Here is a 12,706-nt window from a genome sequence, read left to right as displayed (position 1 = left end):
CTTACACCCTGGGCCCTTTTAAGAAGGAGTATGACTGCTGATGCAGGCCCTGGCAGTGGCTCCCTCGGGGGATAGGCCCTGGGACAAAAGCAGATGGTCTGCCTGCTGATGCGGTCTCTTTTGAGCTGTGTGACCTTAGGCTAGTCACTTGACCTCTCTGGGTCTCAGTTTCCTCATCTGCAAAATGGGACTGACCATGTAGGGCTGCAGAAGGTTCACTTGGGCTTGTGGACCGCATGTACTTCTCAGCCTGGTGCCTGGTACACAGGAGCCTCTCTACCCATCAACCAGGTGCTGTTATCATCTGAGAACCAGTTGTCCCTCCTCTTTGTGATGGCATCTGTATCCTCCTTTTGCTGAGCACACTGTGGGATGGCCCCTGTAGGCTTCCTCTTCTCCAGGCCTCTGAGACACAGGGAGGGTGGAGCTGGGAGAGGCCCTTTCCGGAAGTTGAGAAGGTGCTGTGTGATCTTAGGTGGCCTCTGTCCCTCTCTGAGCCTCTTTTTCCTGGTCTGCTCTCTGAGCACCTGGAGCTGGGTGTGGCTCTGCCCCAGCCCCTTGTCTCCACACACTGTACTTCCTCCCTCGGCTGGTCCAGCTACTTGGCTTTGTCTGTCCCACGACAGTGCCTGGTTAGCAGAGTCAATATTCAGCTGAGCTTGGTGAAGGAGGCAGTGAATGCACGGTTGCGCAAACACCCGGGGCTTTCTTACTTCCCGGCCTTTGCCTGCGCGACTCTCTGCCGGATGCACCAGCCCCAGTCATCTCTGCTTGTGGACCTCCTTCTCGACTTTGAAGTCCTTTTCACATGCTGCCTCTCCCAGGAAGCCCTTCCAGTTTCTCCGAGGCTGAGGGGATTGCTGATGCTCTGAACACTTAGTCTGAGGCTCTCTGGTGGCACCTGTTACAATCCACCTTGGCGTCCATAGTGACATATTAGTAACCCACACGGACCACGCACCTACCACTAGGCGCCAGACACAGAAACAGTGGGGGCCCTGTGCATGCCTGTGGGGCCTTGTCTTATTTAATCCTTCACCACAACCTTGCAAGGTGGAGACTATTATTAGCCCTCCCTTTGCAGAATCCAGAGGTTCAGAGAAGTGAAGTGACTTGCCCAGCTATGAGAGACAGCGACACCAGGATCTGAAACCAGGTAAGCCTGTCTTTTTTCTTAAAAAGGAAAGAAAAAGCATTAACACACACAGTAAAAAATAATTCAAGCAGTACCGAAGAAGGCAGGGAAAAGCAAAGCCTCTTTGGCATTCACATCTCCTTGCCAGAGGCAGCCATGGGGAGGCGTTTCCAGTATGTCCTTCCAGGGCGTATATGGAAGCATGTATGTTAAAAAAAAAACAAAACCACAAATGATCACACATGGTGTATCCTGTAGTCTACACCTGACTGCTCTTGACAGTGTGCCTTGGAGATCGTTTTCTGCTACTGCTGTCTTTTCCCTGGTTACATAGTGTTCATTGTGTGGATGGAGACAGTGCTTTATTTAATTTGTTAAGATTGCTTTGCTTATTACAGATCATTCTGTGATGCATGCCTTCCATTGTACACTTAGTGGCCCTGTGTGAGGAACACTAGATAGTCCCAAATCGCAGGGTCTGAGAATGTGTGCAGTTGTAATTTTGGTAGATGTGGCCAGATGGCCCTTCATGGAAGTGGGTGCTGGTGAACCTTCACACCCCACCCTCTGCTTCCCCTAGCTGTCACCAACACAGGTTGCTCTAGAATGTGGGAACCTGCCAATCTAATAGATGGATCTTAACAGATGGCCTCTGGTGTAGTGCTTTGTCTTTTTAATATCACACCTCTATTGGACTTCCCTTGGGGCTCAGCTGGTAAAGAATCCACCTGCAATGTGGGAGACCTGGGTTCGGTCCCTGGGTTGGGATGATCCCCTGGAGAAGGAAAAGGCTACGCACTCCAGTATTCTGGCCTGGAGAATTCCATGGACTGTATAGTCCACGGGATGGCAAAGAGTCGGACCGGACTGAGCGACTTTCACTTCTCTCTATTGGTATAGAATTCACATACCAGACAATTCACTTATTTAAAGTGTACAATTTGTGTATTTATTAAAAATTGTATTGGAGTAGAGTTGATTTGCGAGGTTGTGTTAGTTTCTGTTGTACAGCAAAGTGAATCAGTTGTACATATATTAACTCTTTGTTTTAGCTTCTTTCCTCGTATAGGTCATTACAGAGTATTGAATAGGGTTCCCTGTGCTATACAGCAGGTCCTTATTAGTTATCTATTTTATATATAGTAGTGTGTATATGTCAGTCCCAATTTGCCAATTTATCTCCGGCCGGAAGTGTACAATTGAATGGTTTTTAGTACAGTCACAGAGTTGTACAACCATCACTGCAATCAATTTTAGAACAATTTCATTACCCCTCCCCCCAAGAAAGAGACTGTGTAACCCATTTAGTCAGTCCCCATGGCCCCTCAAACCTGTCTCCCCCAGCCCTAGGTAGTAACTAATCTACTTTATGTTTCTATAGATTTGTTTATTCTGAATCTTTCATGTAAAGGAAATTGTGTAATATGTGGCCTTTTGGGTCTGACTTCTTTGACTTGGCATGTTCCGAAGATTCACCCAAGCTGTAGCGTGTATCAGTACACGCTTCTTTTTCTTGCCAAATAATATTCTGTTATATGGGTATACCACATTTTATTTATCCATTCATCAGTTGATGGACATATGATTGTTTCCACTTTTTGGCTATTATGAACAATGCTGTTATGGACACATTCAAGTTTTTATGCGGATATATGTTTTCTTTTCTCTTGGGTATATTCCTAGGAGTGGGACTTCTGGATTATATGGCAACTCTGTTTAACCTTTTGAGGAACTGCCAGACTATTTTCCAAAACAGCGACACCATTTCATATTCCCACCAGTGATGTATGAAGTTTCCAACTTCTCTACATCCTCTCCAACCACTTGTTGTTTTCTGTCTTCAATTATAGCCATCCTCGTGGGTGTGAAGCTCTATCTCACTGTGGTTTTGATTTGCATTTTCCTGGTGACTAATGATGTTGCGTATATTTTCATGCAGTTATCGACCGTTTGTATATTTTCTTTGGAGAAATGTCTATTTGAATCCTTTGCCCATTTTAAAATTGGGTCATTTCTCTCTTTGTTTGTTGAGTTGTAAATCTTATTTACATATTCTAGACACAAGTCCCTTATCAGATACATGATTTGCAAATATCTTCTCACATTTGGTGGATTCTTTTTACTTTCTGTCTCTCTCTTTTAAAATTAATTTATTTTTAATTGGAGGGTAATTGCTTTACAGTGTTTTTCTGTTGGTTTCTACCATCCATCAACGTGAATCAGTCATAGGTATACACATGTCCCCTCTCTCTTGAATCTCCCTTCCACCTCCTACCCCATCAGCTTTCCACTAGCTCTGTTTTACACATGGTAATATATTTATTTCAATGCTACTCTCTCAATTCATCCCTTCCCCTCCTTCCCCCACAGTGTCCATAAGTCTGTTTCTCTTTTTTCTCTTTTTAAAAATTTTTTGGTCATGCCATGCAGCTTGTGGGATCGAACCCAGGCCCTCAACAGTGGGAACATGGAGTTCTAACCACTGGACTGCCAGGTAATTCCCATCTTTCCATCTTTCTGGCTGGTGTCCCCCCACCCTTTTTTTAAAATAATTAAATTTATTTATTTTTAATTGGAGGATAATTGCTTTACAATATTGTGTTTGTTTCTGCCAAACATCACCATGAACAGCCATAGTATACCTATGGTTGATGGTGCCCTTTGACACACACAAATTTTTAATTTTGATGAAGTCCAGTTTTATCTGTGTTTTTCTTTGGTTGCTTGTGTCATGTCTAAGAAACCATCATGATCCAAGGTGTTGAAACTTATGCCTGTATTTTCTTATAAGATTTTTTAAAGTTTTACCCTGTACATTTAGATTTGTGATGCATTTTGAGTTAATTTTTGTGTAGGGTTTTGAGGAAGGTGCTCAGCCTGAATGTATCCAGTTGTTCCACAGTCTTAATTGAAAAAAGTCTTCTTTCTCCATTGAATTATATTGGCAGCCTTGTCAAAAATCAATTGACCATAAATGTGAGTGCTTATTTCTGGACTCTTAATTCGCTCCCATTGATTTCTAAATCTGTCCTCATACCAATACCAGACTGTCTTAATTACCAGCGCTTTGCAGCAAGTTTTGAAACTGAGATGTGTGGGCCGTCAACTTTGTTTTTCTTTTTCAAGATTGTTTTGGTTTTTCTGGGTCCCTTGACCGTCCGCATGATTTTAGGATCAGTTTGTCTGTTTTTGCAAAGAAGCTAGCTAGGATTTTTTTTTTTTTAAGGGTTGTGTTGACCCTATAGACTAGTTTGAGGACTATTACCATCTTAATAAATTGATGCTTTTGAACTGTGGTGTTGGAGAAGACTCTTGAGAGTCCCTTGGACTGCAAGGGGATCCAACCAGTCCATTCTAAAGGAGGTCAGTCCTGGGTGTTCTTTGGAAGGAATGATGCTAAAGCTGAAACTCCAGTACTTTGGCCACTTCATGCAAAGAGTTGACTCATTGGAAAAGACTCTGATGCTGGGAGGGGTTGGGGGCAGGAGGAGAAGGGGATGACAGAGAATGAGATGGCTGGATGGCATCACCGACTCGATGGACGTGAGTTTGAGTGAACTCTGGGAGTTGGTGATGGACAGGGAGGCCTGGCTGCGATTCATGGGGTCACAAAGAGTCAGACACGACTGAGCGACTGAACTGAACTGAACTGAACTGAACCATCTTAAAATGCATAGTCTTCTGATCCACAAATGTGGGCTCTCATCCTGTTTATTTAGTTAATTTCTTGCAACAATTTTTGTGTTTTTCAGAGTATAAGTTGTGCACTTCTTTTGTTAATTTTATTTCTAAGTCTTCTTTTGATATTATAATTTATTTTCTTAATTTAATTTTTGGATTTTTTATTGTGCTAGTGTATACATTTTAATTTTATACATTAATTGTGTACTTTGCAACTTGCTGAACTTGTTTATTTAGTTCTCCTAATCTTTTTAGCGTACTTAGGAATTTTTATATACAAAATTCTGACGTCTATGAATAGTTTTACTTTCTTGTCCATCTGGATGCCATTTTTGTGTAGTTTAAATATGATTGATCTGGAACTTATAGGCATGTTGAGTGAGATCGAGCTCCAATATTGTTTCCTGAAGGAAGATCGTTGGTTCCAACTCCGTCTTAAAAATAGCCTACCTTTTTCTCACTGTTATAAAATGCCACCTTCGTAATATATTAAATTCCCATGTGTTTGGGGACAATTTTTGGCCCCTCTGTTCTGCTCCATTAATTTGTCTCTTTTTGTAGTGATATCACACAGTTTTCCGTATGTAATTTGTCAGTAAGTTGTACTCTCTGGTTGGGCTATTTGCTCTTAGCTACTCTTCTTTTTATGATTTCCTGGCTATTCTTATACCTTTACTCATAAACTTGAAAACTGACCTGCCTAATTAGAGAAAAAATCCTGCTGGGATTTTCATTGAGATCACATTCAGTGTTTAGATTGACTTAGGAAGAACTGATATTTTTGTCATGCTAAGCTTTCTTTCATTTTATCTCCTCATTGCTGTTGATGTGTAGCTACATTATTGACTTTGGGATATTTACATTTAATTTCCTTCTGTTTTACTCAGTTTACTTTTTCTTCAATAGTTTTATCGCAGATTCTCTTGGATTTCTCAGATATACATTGATAACATCTGCACATGATGAAACTCGTCTTCTGTCTTCCAATTCTCTTTATCCCTTCCATTTCTTTTTCTTAGCTCATTGCACTGGCAAGCATTGTAGAGCAAAGTTAACTCGTAGACATGCTTGTCTTTTCTGGACTCTTTCCCTATGAAGTGGCTTCTGTAAGCCTTGGCTCCAATCAGTTCTACCAGATACTCTGTCCAGGGTCATGCACAGGGCTTGGCACATACTAGGAATTTTGGAAGCTGTTGCTTAATTAAAAGAGTTGTTAGAAAAGAGAGCAAGGATATGAAAAGAAATCTTCCATAGTAATGATAATAATAGCAAGTATTTAGGAAGCACTTCCTGTGTTCCAGGCACTGTATGAGTATTACCTCATGATTTCCTCTCAAGCTTAATCATGTAGGTGCAATTATAGATTCCCATTTTTGATGAGGAGTAAACTGAGGCCCCCTGGAGGCTGTGCGACTAGAAAGTGGTAAATTGGCTTCTGAATCTGGTGTTCTGGATCCAGGCCTTCCGTAAAGCTTCTTCTTCCCTGGAGGATCCGGAGATATGGATGGTGATGTTAGAGGTTGACCTCTGACCCAAGTTGCCTCTGTGTTAAGGAGGTGGAGATGGTCGAGTGGTGGGAGCGCCTGGGGTAGTCAGAGCATCAGCGGGGCCCCAGAGGTACCTTCTGACTGCACTTCCCTGAACCTGAGCATCTCAACTCAGCTGCACTTGGCTTGCTGTGTGGCCTCAGGCAAAGTTCCGGCTTCTCTGAACTTTGAGCCCATCTGTAAAGAGGGTGTAGTTATAGTCCCCCACTTCACTGTGCTGCGGGGACAATTGATATGGACTGCAAGCAAAGTTCTCAGTTCTGTGCTCGGCTTTCAGGTCCCTGCCATCTACTCTTGCTTCATCTTGCTATTTGTCCTCGGGTCACTTGTATCGGTAATAACAGCAAACGACAGTGAGTGCTGTTTATCAAGCACTTATTCTCTGCCTGGCACATGGACTCTCTCCTTAATTCTCAGATATTAAGTTTATTACTACCCCCATTTTATTTTATTTTTTAAAAAGTATTTATGTCCAGACTCGCCATGCTGCCCTGGTGGCTCAGATGGTAAAGAATCTGCCTGCAATGTAAGAGACCTGGGTTCGATCCCTGGGTTGGGAAGATTCCCCTGGAGAAGGAAACGGCTACCCACTCCAGTATTCTGGCCTGGAGAATTCCATGGACAGATCCTTGGTGGGCTACAGTTCATGGGGTTGCAGAGAGTCGGACATGACTGAGCGACTTATTGAGCACTTATTCTCTGCCTGGCACATGGACTCTCTCACTTAATTTCAGATGTTAAGTTTATTACTACCCCCATTTTATTTTTTAAAAGATATTCACCTATTTATTTTTTTTTTTGCTGTGTTGGGTCTCTAGTTGTGGCGTGTGGGCTCAGTCCTTGTGGCGTGTGCGCTTAGTTGCCCCGTGATGTGTGGGATTTTAGTTCCTGGACCAGGGATCGAACCCACATCCCCTGCATTGGAAGGTGGATTCTTAAGCACGGGAGCACCAGGGAAGTCCTACCCCCCTTTTAAAGATGAGGAAACTGAGAGGTGAAGTGACTTGCCGGAGAAGATTTAGCTAATAGATAGTGGGGCTGACTCCATTGGGATTTGAATCCAGGTCTGACTGGAGTCCTCACTCTATTCCTAAGCTCCCGGCCTTCCTTCCACCCTTAGAGAAGGTGGAGGTGACATTCTTCAGTCAGGAAGGAAGGAGTGGGTATGTCCTGACTGAATTACAGTCTATTTTGGACTCTTATGGATGTTGTGTCTGCGTACGAGGCAGAGGGGCACAGTTTACGCAAAGGCCAGGAGGTGAGAGTGTGTGGTGCCCTCCTGTAGGGGGCTGGGGGGCGGAGCCGCAGCCCCACTTCAAGGGGCCGCGTGGACTCGGGTGAAGGGTTTAGGCCTCATCCAGAGAGGATGATGGGAAGCGCTTATATGTTTCTTTAAGACTCATTGAAAAAAAATGATGAGAGTAATTTCTAAATGTCATGTCTGACTCTTTGCGACCCCATGGACTGTAGCCCGCCAGGCTCCTCTGCCCATGGGATGCACCAGGCAAGACTACTGGAGTGGGTTGCCATTCCCTTCTCCACGGGATCTTCCCAATCCAGGGATCGAACCCAGGTCTCCTGCATTGCAGGCAGATTCTTTACTATCTGAGCCACCGGTGAAGCCCATGTTGGTATTTAATTGTCTGAAAATGTCTGTTTTACTTTTATTCTTTTTGTTGTTTAGTTGCTAAGTCGTGTGCAGCTCTTCTGCAGCCCCATGGACTGTAGCCCGCCAGGCTTCTCTGCCCTTGGGGATGCTCCAGGCAAGAATACTGGAGTGGGTTGCCATTCCCTTCTCCCGGAGATCTTCCCAACCCAGGGATTGTGCCCAGGTCTCCCGCATTGCAGGGAGATTCTTTACTGACTGAGCCACCAGGGAAGCCCAAGTGATACAACACTTAACATAAAGAAGGGATTTTCCTTTCCCTTTTTCACACCTTTGGATGAAATATTGTGAAGAACTTGGACTTCTTCCAAAACTTTCTCTAAACCTCTATAGCACGTGTGTGTGTATCCGCACATACACACTCACACGTGAATTTACAGAAATAATTGGAGTTGCTGTGTACTACATGCCAGGCACCCCACTACGCCCTTGCCTGCATTGTGTCTTTAATCCTTCCACCAACCCTCGGACCTAGGTAGCACTATTGTCCCCATTTTCCAGATGAGGAAACTGAGGCCCCTGATGGCCCAGAGGACCTTCTACAGTGCTGTCTTCCTCTTCTCACTTAATAGTGTGTATCATGAGCATCTTCCCAGGCCACACGGAGCACTCTTTCTGTTTATTTAGCTGCACAGCTGTGCACTCGGTGAATGGACCATCCCTTATTTATCCGGTCCCCATCTGATAAACACTTAGGTCGTTTCCAGTTTTCCGTGGACAGTTTTGAACAAAAGCCCCATTTGTTTGTGTGGATTACAGAGATGCCGCTGGCTTTTGGAGGAGGGGTCTCCACTGCTGACCCAGGTCAGGATGACAAGGGCCTGGCCTCGAGGGAGTAGAGACAGGGTGAGGGGAAGGATGTGTATGAGGAAGATTGGAAGGAAGGATGCGTGAACCAGCCCTGAGACGGAAACGTGGAGTGCGGGGCAGTCTTAGAGGAGGATGCTAAGTCAGTTTGGGGCCCACTGAGCATGAAGCCCTGGGGACACTGATGGGGAAGTGCTGTAGGGCAGGGGTCCCCAACCTCCCGGATCTAATACCTGATGATCTGAGATGGAGATAATGTAATAATATTAGAAATAAAGTGCACAGTAAGTGTAACGGGCTTGAATCATCCCCAAACCATCTTCAACCCCCCACTGTGGTCCATGGAAAAGTTGTCTTCCACGAAACTGTTCCCTGGTGCCCAATAGGTTGGGCACCACTGCTGTAGGGCATCCTGGGGCCTGTCACGGTATTGACAGCACAGGTCCTCTGTCCTGAGCCTGTGGTCAGGAGCAGGTCCCCAGAGGAAAGGGACCGCCTTCCTCTGGGAGCCTCACACATCCCCAGTATGGAGCTCTCCCCACTTCCTCTTGAACCCCAGGGGGGATCTATCTCTGCTTGGGAGTGAGCAAGTGGCGGAAGAGATGTGTGGAGCTAGCCCTTCTCAAATGGGCAGCTCATGGTGACTTAGTGTTTGGGCCCTGAGACAGAGTCCTGTTTCAAGAAAGGAGACCACAGTCTGGAAGGATGGTCGGTCCCAAGGTGACACACCCTAGCAGGGACTGGATCCCTCCCTAAATGTGCTGTCCTTCTAGCACACTCTGCTGTGTCAGAGCTTGAAATCTTGGGTCTTTCCTGGTGGTCCAGTGGCTAAGACTTCACGCTCCCAATGCAGGGGACCTGGGTTCTATCCCTAGTCAGGGAACTAGATCCCACGTGCCACAACTCAGAGCCACGATGCAGCCAAGTAAATAAATAAATATATTTTTAAAAAATTTGAAATCTTGGTCTTTCTAGAGGAACGGGGCTAGGCTGCCTTATCCAGTCATGCCCCATCTGCCATGGGCATCTATCTGGCTGTTTGTGTGAAGGAGAGGTCCAGAAGGCAGGAGGTGGACCCCATGAGCAACCCCTGATTCCTACCTGCTCAATGTGGTTTCATGTCCCCATTTCTTTTCATTCTCACCCTCGCTGTGTGACCTCAGGCAGGTGCCTCAACCTTTCTGTGCTTCTGCTTCCACATCAATAATATAGAGACACTATTAATGTCTACCTCCCAGATTATCATGGGGATTTGATGAGTCAATATTTGCAAAGTGCTTAGAGCAGGGCCCAGTACAAGGTCCAGGTTCCAGGAGACTTTGAATATCTCAGATACATGGTCTTGACCGTGTGGCATTGCAGGAACAAAGCAGGATGCAAAGTGCTTAGTCTTTGCATTTAGTCTTTTGTCTCTTCCACAAATATTTCAGAATACCTAGTGGGGATAAGGAAATGGATCTGACCTGGTCCTGCCTGGAGGGAGCTTGGAGTCAAGCACACTAGTGGGGTCCCTGGATTCGGTCTTATGTTTATATGACACTGGAAGGAAGTCCACCGCCATGCCCAGGGGCTGGCATGTTGCCAGCATCTTCTGTGTACTTCCTCATGGATCCTCCCAGTGGCCCTATGACCTGGTACTTACTGGTATTATCCTCAGTTGGCAGAGGAGGAAACTGAGGCACGAGGTCCTACACTGGGCTTGTAGGGCTGGAACTCACACAGATGGTCTTCTCCAGTGTTCTTGCCCTTGACCTCAACCCGCCCACCTCTCTCCAAACACATGGTACTTGTATAATCATTGTGTAACAAAAACCCAAACCCCACCAAACCAACAAACATTGCAGTCAGAGGCCCCAGGCCACCTTAGTCTTGAAGGCCCCTTATGCTTTTTCTGAATGCCTCAGTGGGGAGTGGTCCTCTTGGTCAGTGTAAGAACTTAGAGGCCAGGAGCTTTTTTCCTTGCTCCTTCCCAAGAGGGCACATGCATCCTCTTGGTGCTGGAAGGGCCTCCGAGGTGCAGCCCTGGCTGTCCCTCGCCCTCCATGGCACGTCAAAGGACTCTTTTTCTTGTCCTTGATTACTTCTAGTGACAGCAGGCTCATTCTTTATCATTTAGTTCCTTGTAAAGAAAATTTGGGCTTTTAGAAAGTTCTTCATTAAAATTAAAAAAAAACTTTTATATTTTTATTTCCTCTCAAAGTCCTGCAAACAAGTCCACTGTTAGACCATGCACCCCCTGAGACAGGACCTGGCCAGTCCATCTCTGTGTCCCCCTATGGTGACTGGCAGAGGGCTTACTGCACAGTTGGTGCTGTGAATACTGTTCCGGGGGAGCAGGTGAGTGGGAGGTATGGTGGTTGGGGCTCAGCTTCCATCAAGCCTGGGGCTGTGGGCTACTGGGTCAGTAGGTCCCACAGGACGGCAACCATATGAGCGCTGCTGGGCATCATGACCTCAAGGGATTGAGTTGCCATAGAAATCAGCTTTCCCAGGCCCATCAGCATGTTGCTCCCCTGGTGATCTTTTGAACAGGTCTCCCCAGGGCCTTCCCAGCCCCACATTCTCTGAGCTGGTTGGCCCCCAGGGAGCATGCAGGCCACACCCCTATTGTGTAGATAGGCAGCCTGAGTCCCAGAGGGTTAGAGGCACTGGCTAAGGTTCACCTAGGGAGGGGCATCGCATAGCTGGGCTTAGTGCTTAGGGCAAACAGTCTTCCCCGAGGCCCCAGCCAGTCATGGGGACTTTTCCCCATTCATGGGTTCCCAGAGGAATTCTGGACTGATTCCAGGACCTGCAGCATCCCCGAGGGAGTAATTGGAACTCACGTCGCCAGTGTGTCCAGAATGACAGTGTCAGTAATAGCTGGTGTGGCAGGGTGATTACTGTGTTCCCAGCACTCTGCCTTGCCTTCAGTTGTCACAGTCATTTCCTGATGAAGAAATGGGGTACATAGAGAAGTTAAGTCATTTGCCTGAGGTCACAGAGCCAGTTAGGGGCAGAGCTGGGATCCAAGAGAAGGGAGTCTGGCTTCGGAGCCCACCATGCTATACCTGGCCTCACTCTCTCTCTTGCTTTGAGAGGAATGAAGGATCTTTCGGGTCTGGGAGCACTTAGCACTGGGCCTGCCAGAGTCAGAGCCAGATAAATCATGACCCAAGGGTCAGCGCCTTGGCAATGTCTCTTTCTAAAATCGTTATTTATTTGGCTGTGCTGGTTCTTAGTTGTGGCACAGAGGATCTGAACCTGGGGTCAGATCCCTGAGCAGGGATCGAACCCAAGCACCCTGCACTGGGAGCACAGAGTCTTAGCCACTGACCACCAGGGAAGTTCCTGATTTCTCTTTCTAATCATATCCCCTCAATAGTCCTGAGAAGTCTGCTTTATCCCTACTTTGCAGATGAGGACACTGAGGCCCAGAGAGGGGAAGTGACTTGCCTAGGGTCACACAGCAGGCAGAGGTGGAGCAGGGCCTCTAGTCCACGACCCCTGACTCCACACTTGGTGTTCGTGCTCTGACCTCAGGCTGCTTCCCAGGTCCTCTGGGATAGCCCCTGCTTTCCACCAGGTGAGGTGGTGACCCATCGGGGCTGCCAAGATGAGGGAGCTGCGAGGGGTGGCCATAGTGGGTGGGGAGACCCTGGCCAGGCTTGGTGGGAGTCAGCACCTGTAGATGGGGACGTAGGGAGCAAAAGGGGGTGGTGGGGTGATGGTCATCACTGGGGAGTTTGCAACTTGAGTTTCTTTGTGTTTCCTGATCTCTAGCCCACCCAGATTCCTGCTTAGACATCTCCTAACTCTTCAATAGTCACACATTCACTCATTCATTCAGCACCTACTATGTGCCACTTCTAGGTACTAGGAGTGCAGCAA

General features: G+C 46.4%; 1 protein-coding gene across 8 annotated transcripts in view; it reads left to right on the top strand.

Annotated features, from left to right (window-relative positions):
- Window positions 1-12,706, top strand: part of SRC (SRC proto-oncogene, non-receptor tyrosine kinase) — a 55,114-nt gene that overhangs the window by 20,431 nt on the left and 21,977 nt on the right. For 3 of the 8 annotated variants that reach the window (XM_027558585.1, XM_027558586.1, XM_027558583.1), the window contains exon 2: window positions 1,085-1,156. The exons of 3 other annotated variants lie outside the window; for them this stretch is intronic. The gene's annotated coding sequence lies outside the window, so the exon portion shown is untranslated. Of the gene's footprint in view, window positions 1-1,084; window positions 1,157-12,233; window positions 12,402-12,706 lie in introns of all 8 variants that reach the window. 2 more of the 8 variants (XM_027558588.1, XM_027558584.1) reach the window with 1 other exon arrangement.

Source organism: Bos indicus x Bos taurus, chromosome 13 (assembly GCF_003369695.1).
Source record: "Bos indicus x Bos taurus breed Angus x Brahman F1 hybrid chromosome 13, Bos_hybrid_MaternalHap_v2.0, whole genome shotgun sequence".
Classification (NCBI taxonomy): Eukaryota; Metazoa; Chordata; class Mammalia; order Artiodactyla; family Bovidae; genus Bos; species Bos indicus x Bos taurus.
This window is presented reverse-complemented; position numbering and strand designations above follow the sequence as displayed.